The sequence below is a fragment of the Mustela nivalis genome (assembly GCF_964662115.1).
Source record: "Mustela nivalis genome assembly, contig: HAP1_SCAFFOLD_442, whole genome shotgun sequence".
Taxonomy (NCBI): domain Eukaryota; kingdom Metazoa; phylum Chordata; class Mammalia; order Carnivora; family Mustelidae; genus Mustela; species Mustela nivalis.
This window is the reverse complement of record NW_028136213.1, coordinates 99,539-113,915: the sequence shown is the minus strand read 5'-3', so window position 1 is coordinate 113,915 and position 14,377 is coordinate 99,539. Positions and strand designations below refer to the sequence as shown.

Genomic DNA, 14,377 nt, shown 5'->3' with positions numbered 1-14,377 from the left:
TTCATTTCACTGCATCTGTATCTTTAGGATAAATACCCAGTAGTGCAATTGCAAGGTCATAGGGAAGCTCTATTTTTAATTTCTTAAGTAATCTCCACACTGTTTTCCAAAGTGTCTGTAACAGCTTGCATTCCCACCAAGAGTGTAAGAGGGTTCCCCTTTCTCCACATCCTCTCCAACACATGTTGTTTACTGTCTCATTCATTTTGGCCCTTCTCATTGGTGTCATGTGGTATCTCAATGTGATTTTGATTTGAATCTCTCTGATCACTAGTGATGATGAACATTTTCTCATGTGTCTGTTAACCATTTGTATGTCTTCATTGGAGAAGTGTCTATTCATATCTTCTGCCCATTTTTTGACATGATTATCTGTTTTGTGTGTGTTGAGTTTGAGGAGTACCTTATAGATCCTGGATATCAGCCTTTTGTCTGTATTGTCATTTGCTAATATCTTCTCCCATTCTGTGGATTGCCTCTTTGTTCTGTTAACTGTTTCCTTTCCTGTACAGAAGATTTTGATCTTGGTGATGTCCCAAAAATTCATTTTCACTTTTGCTTCCTTGACAAGTATTTATTTAAATCACATGATGAATATTTTTACCACCTAGGTTTGTGTTAGAACAAATTTACAATATTCCTAAAGAATTATGGAATGTGTTTACTTGGAAAATAAGTAAAAGAAGGTACTATTGTATTTCTGGAAAGGCTACAAGTGCTTTCCTCCTTGCAAGCTTCCCACTTGGTTAGGTAGACTTATTTAAAATCCTTGAAGTTAGTTGCGGTGCAGATCCTCTTGGCAAACATAGAGACCGCTTTTTACTGAGTGTGTCATCCTACTACTTTGGCAATTTCACATTTGTTACCATAGCAAAATCTCAAATTACTTTTTGTTCTACCTAAATCGCAGTACATAAATAAAAAAAGATATCATAGAGTGTTTTGCCTAAAACTTAGAGGTAACTTGAAGTAGTGACTTTCCGTTTAAAAGAAAATACATTTTACCAGTACCAAAATCCAATTTTCTTTAATCATCTCTCCCCAGTGCATTGTCTTTCCATTGCTAATGTATTTCCCACTTGTAACTATTGACAAACTTTGCAGTTCATGACTGAAATTACTTTCAGGGACCACAACAATTTTAACTTTGTGTTTGCTTCATTTATTACTGAAAATAAATTTCATTAAACATTTAAAAATGTTCTTATATGATATCATAATCTACATGGAAAAGGTATAATCATGAGGCCAAATGGCTTATTAACTATATTGAAAAGTCAGGTAATAGAAATGGAAGAAATTCACTGAGGTTTATTCTTCTGGGTTATAAAATCATAAAAGCAGGTACATCTTGGTTACACATTATTGTATAATTCCCTTCAGTTTGCAGAGGTCTTACTAAATTTAGCAGGTACTTTGTAACTTTTGTTTAGTGAGTGATTTAATTGGCAATCATTGGAAAGGCAAGTTAGAAAAGAGAGATAAGGGTTTCCTGAAGATGTTGATTAAAAAATAAGCACAATTGGGGGTCCCTGGGTGGTGATGTCTTGGTTGTGGCTGAGGTCGTGATCTCAGGGTCATGAGATGGAGCCTTGTGTCAGGCTCCACACTCAGTGGGTGTTTGCTTAGGACTTTTTCTTCCTCTCCCTCTCTTTCTGCCCCCCCCAACCTCTTTCTCTCTCTCATTCTCTCAAATAAATAAATAAATCTTAAAAGAAAATAAGCACAACTGATTTGGTGTGAGAAATAAGGAGCTTAGAAATTGTCACTCCATCCCAACAACTAAAAAGCTGAATAAACTGAAAAATAAGCAATTCTCCTTAGATATTTCAGAGAGTGAGTTCATGGAAAAACCACTGCTTCTAAAACTGGAGAGACAGACAGGCAGATACAGAGAATTACAACTTTCCAGAGCAGAAACTTCCGCAGAAACCAGTCCTGGGGTTGGGAAACCTGAGCTGTAATTAGTGAATTGCTTGGAGGTTTAGTGTGGGTATGACTCTGATAAGAACTCTAAGTGGGGCCAAGCCCCACAAAACAAAAACAAACTCCAAGGGGACCCAGCCATAGGGGGCCTCTATACATTTGTGAGTTTTACCTCCAGGGGTTCTACCAGGTCCTCATAGTTAATAGTGGAGAAAAATTTCCTCATGCCTATAGCAGGAGAAAGGGAAACGTAACCATTTATCCATATAAGAACAACTCAAGATGCTGATGGAATGTAAGGATGAGCAAAAGAACGGGAGAAAGTCTCCTTATTCATGCATAAAAAGATTCAGTATGGTCAAGATGCAGGTTCTTCACAAATTGGTCTGTAGATTCAAGACAATGCCAGTCAAAATACCATCAAGTTAATTTATGGATATCAGCAAATTGATTCTAAATTTACTTGAAAGAAGAAAATCAACAATAGTCAACATCATATTAAAGGAGAGGAACAAAGTCTGAACACAGATAATACTCTTTGTATGAAAGGCAAGGCGTTCAGGAACTTGTAGTTGGGAAGGTGAAATAGCCTGGAGATGAACTCTTTTCTCTTTCAAAGATAAGTTTATGGATATAATAAAAAATAGATAAATTAACAGAGATATCAGAATGAGACACGTTTTTTCCAAGGGTGCAAAATTTAAGGAGTCACTCACTTACAGAGTCACTCACAGACTTACAGAGTCTGTTTACAGAAAACAAAATCTGGACACAGATGGCCAGTTTTGTCATGAAAAATTTGCAGCCTTTTATCCAGCAAATCAATTTTTATTTTGTACTTATAGATTTTCAGTTAAATTTCAAACTCTGTTACAATTTCACTTTCCTCATTTACATTGTTTATTCATCCAAACGTGTTTATTGAGTTCCTACCTAATGTGTATTGGCTAGGCAATTGATTATATATTGGTGAAGAAAACAGAAGCTGACTGCTCTTTTGGAGTTAATGATAAGTGAGGGATCAAGAGACATTTAACATGTACATAACTAAGTTAATAAGGACTTATTGTGGTAAGGACAATAAAAGAAACAAACATGATGCAGGAATGTCTATTATTACTGGTTCATGTTAGAGAAAATAATGATCATCTCCAAGACCTAAGATATGGTGGGGGATCAACCATATAGAAAAACTTTGGGGATGCAGTGTGGTTGAGGAAAATTCCTGCCTGAAGTCCCAAAATATTTCTTTGAATGTTAAATATTAAAGTTAAAAATGAAATAAAAAATTGGAAGATATTTTTTCAAGCATATAGAATAAAAGACAAACTACATTTGGTTATACCACAAAGGTACTACTAATTAAGTTATTTCTTTCTTTCTAGTTTTGTCCCATGCCAGATTTAGTAAAATTCATACTACTCCTTGATTACTCTTCTGTTCTTGTCTTTCTTCTTTCTCTTCCTTCTCCTACTCTTCCTTTTTATTCTTACATATTTAAGATGGATCTAATTTTAATTTCTTCTCATTTAAAGTCACTCTTGAAGGGGCATCTGGGTGACTCAGTTGTTGAGTTTCAGCTCAGTTCATGATCTTTTCATCCCGGGGATCCAGCCCAGAATTGGGCTCTGTGGCAAGCAGTGAATCTGCTTGAAAATTCTCTGTCTCTGCTCATTCCCCCTTTCTCTCTCTCTCTCTCTCTCTCTCTCTCTCTCTCTCTCTCACACACACACACACACACACACACACACACTTTCTTTCTAAAAAAAACCAAATCTTATAAAAATAAAGCTACTCTTGGATATTTTAAGTTTTTGTTGCTGTTGTGAATGAGATCTGGTCTCTATGTTCCTTTTCATAATCTACGTAGTCTTGATGTTTCACTGTAGAGAAATTTTAAATATAGAGAACATTCTAAGGAGTAAATAAAAATCTCTCACAGTATGTTATCTGGTTAATATTTGCAGCATATTTCAGGTTTATGTTTATATTTATAAAATCAAGCATTTTTGTTGGTCATATGTAATGATTACATTTTGTAACTCATTTGTTACATACATATGTAAAAGAAATTATTGAGTTTTTCTATATGTAGCTTGCATATGCCATTATCCATTGTATCTAATTACTAACACTTTTAATCAAATGCTTTATCTTCATCTATTGAAATAATTGTTATTTTCATATTTCACCAATTGATGAATAAGAGTAGGTTTATTTATTGTTTTGGAACAGGAATGCCTGTGTGTTCCTGGAACAGAATTTATCTATTCATGGTATGTTACTTCTATTTATTTTGTGTCAATTTACATACATACAATACAAAATTTACTATATATGCCTTATATATCAAAATTCTTCCTCTACTTATGAGAAAATCCTCTGGTAGAAAATAATAATTCTTCCATTTTCATCACTTTCTTTCAAGGATTGTTATTTCTTTGACTTTTCCATATCTCACTCTGAAGTCCACTTATATGACATTAAAAACATAATTTTATACTTTTAGCCATTTTAATAACAGAATTGTATAGAATTCACTATTATGAAGAGTGGTGTGATAGAAAATGTTTATCTGTTGATTGATCAGAACAACAACAAAAAGTAGCCTTAATTTGTAACATTCGTTTGCTTCCATGGGGATGGGAGGAGCCCCAGGTAGCAGTGCACAACAGCGGGGGGCGGGCGTGATGGGCGGGACCATTGTGCAAGCCAAGGGGGCAGGGCAGCGAAGCGCCGCAGAGGCCTGAGGCACAGGGCTGCAGAGGATCTGCGGCAGCTGAGGTAAGCGGGGCAGTGTGAGGGGCACAGCAGGGTGGCAGGATGCATGTGGCTGTAGCAATGTGGAGGTGGCGCGGGGAGGGGGGCGGATATTCAGAGCAGAAGTAACGGTAACATGCCTGGCAGCGGGGAGGCAATGGAGCAGGGGGGAGGGGAAGCCATCAGGCAGTAGTGGGAGTTGGGGGCGGGACAAGCCGGGCGTTAGCGGGTCGTCAACGTCAGGGCATGGTGGACCGGGCTGCATGGGCCTGAGGGGTTTGCAGCCGGGAGAGAACACTGAGGTAGGGGGACGGGATCACGGAGGAGGGAGAAGGGGTCACCAGAGGCGGGGAAGGGGTCAGGCAGTAGTCATACAGAGAGGGGTGGGAGCTGCGTGGCACCTGTGGGGGGGTGGTCCGAATCTAGGCAGCAGCAGAGGGGGTGAGGGGGTGAGGAGGTGAACGGTGCGAGCAGCCCCAGGCAGCGGGGCAGCAACAGTTAGGAGGGGGTGGTGGGCGGGCCCATCGTGCGCGTCAAGGGGGCGGGGAGGTGAAGCGCTGCAGAGGTCTGGGGCACAGGGCCGCAGTGGAGCGGCAGCAGCTGAGGTAAGGGGGACAGGGGTGTATGTGGGCGGTAACAATGCGGCGGAATCACGGGGAGGTGGTGGATAGGGCGCTAGTAGCACGGTAATGTGGCTGGCAGCGGAGAGACAATGGAGCCAGGGAGAGGGAAGCAGCTAGGCGGTGATGGTGGGTGGAGGGGAGGGACCAGCCTGGCATCATCGGGAGGCCAGTGTTTTGGCGTGGTGGGCAGGGTAGCAGGGCTGCAAGGGTGCCAGGAGGTGTCAGAGAGGTGAAAACGCTCAGGTATGGGGGCGGGACCAGTGGGGGAGAGAGCTGGGGTCACCAGAGTCAGGGGAGGGAGCAACCAGTCAGTAGTGGTGCAGGGAGGGGTAGCGGCCGTGGGTCAGGAGCTGTGTGCCATCTGAGGGGGTCAGCAGTGTGGCACCTGGAGGGGTTGGGTGGAATAGAGGGTGGAATAGGGTGGAATGCAGGGCAGCATAGGGAGGGTGAGACCAGCCCTGAGGCAGCAGCACAGAGACAGCTTGGCTGGTTTGCTGGGCCTGCTCATAGTGCTTGCCAACGAGGCGGGGAAGCGAAGTGCAGCAGAGGCCCTGGCACAGGACAGAGGCCGCCTGGCAGTGAGGGGGCCTGTGGGGGGCACAGCTGGGTGGCAGGGGTGCATTTTGGCGGGGGCAGCAAGCTGGTAGCCACATGGGGGGTGGTGGATGTGTTGGGCAGACACATGCTTGGCAGCCAGGAGGCATCGGAGTGGGGGGAGGGGAGTAGCTAGGCCGTAGTGTCCTTGGAGGTGGACAGGACTAGCCGGATATGAGGGGGGTGTCAATGTCATGGTGTGGTGGGTCAGGCAGCGAAGCAAGGGCCTGGCTTTGCTGGGCTTGGTGCATGTCTACAGGGAAGGACCAATGTTAGCAGCAGCAGCGTGGACCCAGGGTAGCAGCAGAGAGGCAATGGTGGTTGTAAGTGGGGCGCTGTGGATGGTGGTGCAGCGTGGTGGGAGCAGCTCATGTTGTGGGGGCAGCCTGGTGGTACCAGTGTGGGGAAGGTGGAGTAGGACTCATGGGGTGGCAGCAGGGCGGCAACAGGGGTAAGGAATCGGGAAGTCTCCAGAGTGGGGTACAAGGGTAGCATCTAGGTGGTAGCTGCAGGGAGGGGTGGGCAGGAACAGCAGGGGGGTAGTGTGGCAGGTGGGGCAGTCATGCAAGTCAACAGGGCAGGGCTGCGTAAGGCTGGGCTACAAAGACCAGCAGCTGTAGGACACAGGGATGCAGCAAAGATATAGGGCAAGAGTGGGACCCAGGGTGGCAGCAGAGCAGAAGCAGGGCAGCAGTAGGGGGTGACAGTGAGGGGCAGGGGATTGATAGTGGGGGTGTGGGGTGAGCAGATGGGGGTGGTATCAGCAATGTGGTGGGGCATCAGGACAGTACTGAGCATGGTGGGGGGCGGGGTGGGACAGCACAGCTGCACGGGTGCATGTGGGGTGGCAGGTGGTTGGTGGTGGCATGCGGAGAAGGGGGGACAGAACCAGCTGGGAGGCAGCGGCACAGCAACTGCACAGGTAGGGCACGAAGGGCAGGGTAGGGCCTCAGTGCATGTCAGTGGGGCTGGACAGTGAAGGTCAGCAGTGGCCTCAGGCACAGGGCAGCAGCTTAGCTGTAGCAGCGGTGGTAAGGTGGACAGTATGAGGTGTGTGCTGCCAATGGCAGGGTCACGAGGTAGGGGCACCCAGGCAGTAGTAGCATTGGGAGAAGGCTGGGATGCGTGGGGCGGCAGCAGCAGGTCAACGGGGAGGGAATCTGGAGGCACTGGAGCAGGGGTGGGGGGCCGACAGGCGGGAGCAGTTCGGGGGTGTTTGGTGGGACCAGCAGGGCAAGAGCATCAGGTTAATAGCTGTGTGGGCAGAGCAGGGGTTCTGCACAGTCGCGGTAACAAGGGGACAGTATGCAGTGAAGAAATGGTGGGGGGCGGGCAGTGAGGCAGCAGTGATTTGAGGAAGGCAATGACTTGAGATGGCAGCAGATGGGGAGGCAAAGCAGGGAGGCGAAGCAGGGAGGGACTGGCCTGGATGTGGTTGGAGGGACCAGTGACTCAGCAGCTACACGGCAATGGCACAGCATGGCTTGGGGGCTGGGTGGGGCAGTGGAGATGGGCAGGAGCAGAGTGACCACGGTAGCAGTGGTGGTGCTGTTGGAAACACAGGCACCAGGGCAGTAGAAGCACTGGAGGGTGGCGCAGCAGGGTGGCAGAGTCCTGGGGGGTGCACAGGGGAGCAGTAAGGACACTGGGGGTGGCACAGCAGGGCATCAGTTGCAACAGGGCATCAGTTGCAACGGCAGGGCAGCAGAGCAGCTATGGTGAGGGTTAGCTATTGTGGAACAAAGGGGCACTGCTGAGGAGTAGCAGGGTGGAGTGTGGCAGCGCTGGTGGCAGGGGCCTGTCAGGAATGGGGGGTGGAAGGGACAGCGGTGGGTGTGTGGGGTGCAGCAGGGTTGCAGTGAGGGATGGCACAGTGGGGTGGCTGGTGGTACAGTGTGTGGGGACCAGCCAGGCGGTAGAAGCACAGGTGGGGGGGGACAGTGATTTGGTAGCAGCACTATCAAATGCTTTTTCTGCATCTGTTGAGATGGTCCTATGATGTTGATCCTTCGTTTTGTGAATGCGGCACATTAGTTTGATTTGTGGATGTTGAACCGCCGTTGCATCCCTGAAATAAATCTTACTTGATCATACCTCTTCTTGTATTGTAGAATTTGGTTTGCAGATATTTGGGTGAGGATTTTTATGTTTACGTTCATCACAGATACTAGTCTGTAATTTTATTGGGGCGCCTTGGGAGGTTTCGATAAGGGCTATACTGGCCTCCTAAAATGAAGTGGGGTGCATTCCTTCCTCTTGTTTTTCTGGCAGAGTTGGAGAAGGATTGGTATTCATTTTTGTCTGTGGATGATTTGTAGAATTCACCAGTGAAACCATGGGGTCTTGGACTTTTGCTTGTTGGAAGTTTTTGATTTCTTATTTAATCTCTCTACTGCTCATTGGTCTGTTCAGATTTCTGTTTCTTTAGATTCAATCTTGGCAGGTTATGTTTCTGGAAATGTATCCTTTTCTTTTGGATTATCCAGCTTGTTGGGGTGTAATTGTTCATAGTACATTCTTATGAGCCTTTACATGTCAGTGGTTTCAGGGAACATCTCTTTCATTTCTGATGATGAGTCCTCTTTCTTTGAGTCTGGCTGAGACTCTGTCAGCTTTGTTCTTTTCAAAGAACCAGCTCTTTGTTGATCTGTTATTGTTATTGTTTTTTTTTTTAATATATATATTTCTGTTGTCTTTTTAGTCTGTATTTCATTTATTTAAGTTATGATGTGTTCCTTCTACTAACTTTGGACTTTATTTGTTTTTTTCTGTTTCCTTGAGGTATCAAGTTAGGTTGCTTATTTGAGATGTTTCTTGTTTCTTGTGTTAGGCCTGTATAACTATAAACTTCCATCTTAGAACAACTTAAAAAAAAAAAAAACTTGGCTCTAAGGGCTGCCTGTGTGGCTTTGTCTGTTAGGTGTTGGCCTTTGGCTCAAGTCATGAATCTAGGGTCCTGGAATTGAGCCCTGCATGAGCTCCCTGGTCAGCATGGGGAGCCCGTTTCTCCCTCTTCTACTGCCTGCCACTCCTTCCACTTTATTCAGTCTGTCTGTCTCTTTCTCCCGCTCCATGTCAAATCAATAAATGACATCTTTAAAAAAATAAAGTGAGCTCTATGCCCAGTTTGGGGTTGAACCTTAAAACCACAAGATCAAGAGTCACAGAGCTCCACTGACTAATCGACTAGACTAATTGCCTAATCGGGTGCCCCATTTTAGAACCTGTTTTACTGCATTCTGTGAGTTTTGTTTCATTGTATTATTTTTTCATTTACCTCAAAGTATTTCTGTGTTCCTATTTTGGTTTGCCCATGAACCCAACTGGTTGTTCAGTAGCATGTGTTTTAGTCTCTGTGTTTATGAATTTCCAGTTTTCTTCTTGGAATTGATTTCTAGTTCTCTACCCCTGTGGTTGGAAAAGATGGTTGATTTGATTTCAGTCCTCATTTGGGAAATTTCTATGCTTCTGGAATTTATTGACTTGTCTTGTGGCCTTACATATGATCTAATGTGGAGAACAATCTAGGGGCAGTTGAGAGGAGTATATTCCATTTGCTGCTTTTGGATGGAGGGTTCTGTGTGTATCTGTCAAGTCCATCTAAGTAACAGGTTGTCTGAGGCTTATATTTCCGTTGTGATCTTCTGTCTGGATGGGGGATCATTGAGAGAAGTGTGAGGTATTAAAGTATGGTATTGGTGCTGTTTGCTTCTCTTAGGTTTGTTCATATATGCTCTACATATTCAGTTGCTGCACTGCTGGGTGGGTAAATACTTATAAATGTTGCATCGTTTTACAGCATTAATTCCATTATCAGTTGTAGTGCCCTTCATTGGCTCTTGTTACAGTGTTTGGATTTTTTCTTTTTCTCCTCCATTGACTGAAAATCAGAAGATCATCTGTTAGCTCTGCAATCATGAACAAAGCACACCTTTGTTCTAAGTCTGGTTTTCTTTTTTTTTTTATTTTCCTCTGTAAATAAACACAATAAATTCTTCTCCCATGACCATATCCTGACTCCAATATGAGAATGTGTATAAAAGTGCTTTATAAACTAGGAGATACTGCCCAATTATGAAAATGATTGTGCAACCAGCAAATGTTCAGGATAAGGTTTTTAAAGACATACTTATTTATTGTAGAGACAGAAAGAGAGTGCACAAGCATACGCTAGAGAAGGGAGGGTCAGAGGGCGGGTATCCTCCAGCAGCATCCCTACTGATTGTGGAGCCTGGTGTGGGGCTCTCTCCCAGGAGCTTGGGTTCTTGATTTGAGCCAAAATTAAGAGTCAGCTGCTTAACTGACTGTGCCACCCTGGTACCCCCAGAATAAGATTTTTACAACATTTTTTGAGGGCTTACGGTACCCCCAGAATAAGATTTTTTATAACATTTTTTGAGGGCTTACTCTCATAGGTACTATTCTAAGTGATCTCTATTTCACTCAATTCTAAAAACTATTCTTAAATTTAAATAGAAGCTATTCTAAAAGCAAATATTCATAATATCCTCAGAGGTGGGAAAACAGGCAGAAAAGAGGTTAAGTAGGGACACTGGGTGGTTCAGTCATGAAGCTTCTGCCTTTGGCTCAGGACATAATCCTAGGTTCCTGGGATCGAGCCCCAGGTCAGGCTCCCTGCTCAGTAGGGAGTCATCTTCTCCCTCTCCCTCTGTCCGTTCCCCTGCTTATGTACCCCCCTGCTTATGCCCCCCGACTCTCAAATAAATAATTACATTAAAAAGGTGAGGTACTTGCTCAGTGTCATGATAAATGTTAGAACCAGATATAGTCCTGAGTGTGTGACCCTGAAGAATGTGTTCTTTACTTCTTACATTTACCAAAACATACCTAGCCCTCAAAATACCATAGATTAAATTAGTTTCCCCTTTCTCCATACATTGAGTATCAGAAGGTGCTACAATTCCAGGACCCTGGCTGCCTGGGTCGGTGGAGTGTCTGACTCTTGATCTCCAGGTTATGAGTTTAAGCCATGTTGAGGGTACAGATTACTTAATTGAAAAAAAAAAGATGCTATATTTGGGATTGTTTTCTTTTTTCCTTTTGACCCCTTCACCCATTTCTCCCACCTCCAACCCCAAACTTCTGCCACCCCCCATCTGTTCTGTCTGTGAGCTCATATTTTTGTTTTTGTTTTGTTTAAGGTTCTACATGTGATTACTAGTATTTGTCTTTGGCCTGTTTTACTTAGCATAATGCCTTCAAGGACCGCCATGTTGTAAATCCAAAGATTTCATCCTTTATTATGGCTGAGTAGAATTCCACTGTGTTTATCGACCACAATTTCCTTATTCATTCATCCACTGATGGCATTTAGGTTGTTTCTTTATTGTCACTGTTGTAAATAATCCCGCAGTGTACACAGGGGTGAATCCACCTTGGTGAGTTAGTATTTTTATTTCCTTCAGATAAATACTCAGAAAAGGAATTGCTGGCTCCTTTGGTAGTTCTGTTTCTCATTTTTTGGAGGAACTTTTGTACTGTTTTCCATAGTGGCCACACCCTTTTATATTCCTAGTAATGGTGCATTAGAGTTTTCCTCTACTCCACATCTTAACCAAAACTTGCTATTTCTTGTGTTTTTTATAATGACTCTTCTGACAGCTGTGAAGTTGTGCTTCATTCTGGTTTGATTTGCATTTCCCTGATGATTAATGATGTTGAGCATCTTTTCGTGTTCGTGTAGACCATCTGTATTTCTTCTTCAGGAAAATGTCTATTTGGATCTGCTGCTGTTACATTAGATTACTTGTGGAGGTTTTCGTTCTTTTGTGTGTTCTGTTTTGTTTTGCTGTTGAGTTGCATGGGGTTCTTTATATTTTAAACATTAACCACTTACTGGATATATAATTTACAAATATTATACCTTAGGTTACCATTTTATTTTGTTGATGGTTTCCTTTGTTGTTTGGACATTTTATATTTTGATGTAGGCCCACACTTTGCTTCTTTGTTTGTTTTTACTTTGGTATCAGCTTAAAAGCACCACTACCAAGACCTATGCCAAAGACCTTTCCAAATCCTGTGTTTTCTGCTAAAGGTTTTATAGTTCCAGGACTTATATTCAAGTATTTGACCCATTTTGAGTTAAATTTTGGGTATGGTATAAGAGAATGGTGCAGTTTCATTGTTTTGCCTGTGGCTCTCCAATGTTCCCAGCACCATTGATGATAGAGACTGTTTCTTTCCCCTTGTTTATTCTTGGCTCTTTTGTCATAAAGGTCCCAGACCGTAGATGTGTGTTTCACTTCTGGGCTCTCTCCTGTCTTCTGTTGATGTGTGTGTCTGTTTTTATGACAATGTTAGATTGTTTTGATTCTCAAGCTTTGTCATTAGTCTGAAAAGAGCAAGCACAATGCCTTTAGTGTGGTTCTTCTTTCTCTAGATTGCTCTGGTATTCAGAGTCTTTTGTGGCATCATACAAATTTTTAGATACTTTTGTTCTCTTTCTGTGAAAAATGTCCTTAGGAATTTGATAGGAATTACAACATACATGGTTTAGGGAAGTATGGACATTTTACCACTATTATTTCTTCTCACCCATGAATACGTGATATGTTTTGGTTTATGTTTGTTGCCTTCAGTTTCTTTCCTTAGTGTCTTGTAGTTTTCATTATACAAGATTTTACCTCTTAATGAAGTGTATTCCTGGGTATTTTATTCTTTTTAATGCATCTTCAGGTGGGATGACCTTCCTAATTTATTTTCTGATGATTCGTTATTATTATATAGAAATGCAGCAGGTTTTGGGGTAGTGATATTGTACCCTGTCCCTTTACTGAATTTAGTCATAGTTTGAACAATTTTTCACTGGCTTCTTTGAGGTTTTTCTTATATTCTGTATCATCTGCAAATAGTGACCATTTTACTTCTTTCTTTCCAGTTTTGATGCCTTCTGATTATCTTCTTGCATAATTGTTCTGCCTTGGATTTTTAATTATTGTGCTCAGTAAAAGTGACAAGGAAAGAGTGGCAGTGTTTCTAACTTCGGCGGTCTTAGAGGAAATAGTAAGAGCTAAAACTTTTCAGTATCTGTGTGGTTATCTGTGTGGTTGTCACATATGGCCTTTTTTTAATAAAGATTTTATTTATTTATTTGAGAGAGAGAGAGAGAGATCACAAGTAGGCAGAGAGGCAGAGAGAGGGGGAAGCAGACTCCCTGCTGAGCAGAGAGCCCAATGTGGGGCTTGATCCCAGGACCCTGGGATAATGACCTGAGCTTAAGGCAGAGGCTTTAACTCACTGAGCCACACAGTTGGCCCATATATGGCCCTTTTGATGTTGAGGTATGTTCCTGGTCTACATGCTCTGTTAAGAATTTTGATTGCAAACAGATATTAAAGTTTGTCAATTGCTACCCTGCTTTTTAAGATGATCACATCATTTTTATTCTTTATTTTGTTAATGTGCTATATCACTTTGATCGATTTGCACCTGTAAACCATCGTTGCATTCCTGCAAGATCCCACTTGATCATAGTATATGATCATCTCAGCATATTGGTGAACTTGGGTTTTTAGTATTTTATTGAACATTTTTGCATCTATGGTTATCAGGGATATTGGACTGTAAGATTCTTTTCTTGGGGTTTCCTCGTTTATTTTTGTATCAGGGTAATGTTGGCCTCAGTAAGTGGGTTTAGAAGCTTTCTCTTCTGTTTTTTGGAAAAGCGGGCAAAGGACTGGTATGAATCCTTCCCTGAATGGTAGAATTTACCATGAAAGGCATCTGGTTCTGGAACTTGGTATTTTGGGAGGTTTTAAATAACTGATATGATGAGTACTAGTGTTTTATGTAAGTATTCAATCACTAAAGATGAAACTGTTTCCATATCTTGGTGGTGGGATGGATGAAGGGGAACGAGAGTCATGGGGGCCCAGCACTCAGAGGTTCCATCTGCCACTGTGGCTGTGCCATTCCTCTCAGATCCTGGCAGAGGAGGAAGGACGTGGTGGAAACACGGCAGAGTGGTGGTGGCTGGAATGTGGGGTCCAAGCGGAGTGATGAGACTGATGCGTGGCCCTCCTGTCCCACCCATAGGGTATCAGACCACCTACTGCCTGGCCAACAGCAACTCCAGCACATTCACCACAGTGGAGATGGGAGCTATGGTGAGGCGATTCATGGCCACCGGGCTGGCCCCATAGTCAGCGTACATCTTCAGGCTGATGATCAAGATGAGGCAAGGTTGGGGAGCCCCTAGAGGCCACCATCATCACCACTGAGAAGCGAGGTAAGGCCAGAGACCCAGGTCCATTGTCCTGGTGATGTGGGAAGACAGCTGGGCCCAAGACTTCCTGGGGCAGGGCTTGCAGGGTAGTGTGTCTGCATAGCCCGATATTTACCAGAAAGGCAGGAATGTCCCTGGAGAGGAGGTTGTGTAACTGGATCAGGGTGGCTCTGAGTCACCATGTCGCAGGGAGGCTCCCTGAAGCCAGTTGCTTTTTCTCTGATGT

General features: G+C 43.5%; 1 pseudogene across 1 annotated transcript in view; it reads left to right on the top strand.

Annotated features, from left to right (window-relative positions):
- LOC309857151 (renalase-like) overlaps positions 1–14,085 on the top strand; it is a 75,681-nt pseudogene extending 61,596 nt beyond the window's left edge. The window contains exon 7 of the transcript in view: positions 13,962–14,085. The product of the transcript in view is annotated as a renalase-like (transcript). The remainder of the gene's footprint in view (positions 1–13,961) is intronic.
- The last annotated feature ends 292 nt before the right edge of the window (positions 14,086–14,377 follow it).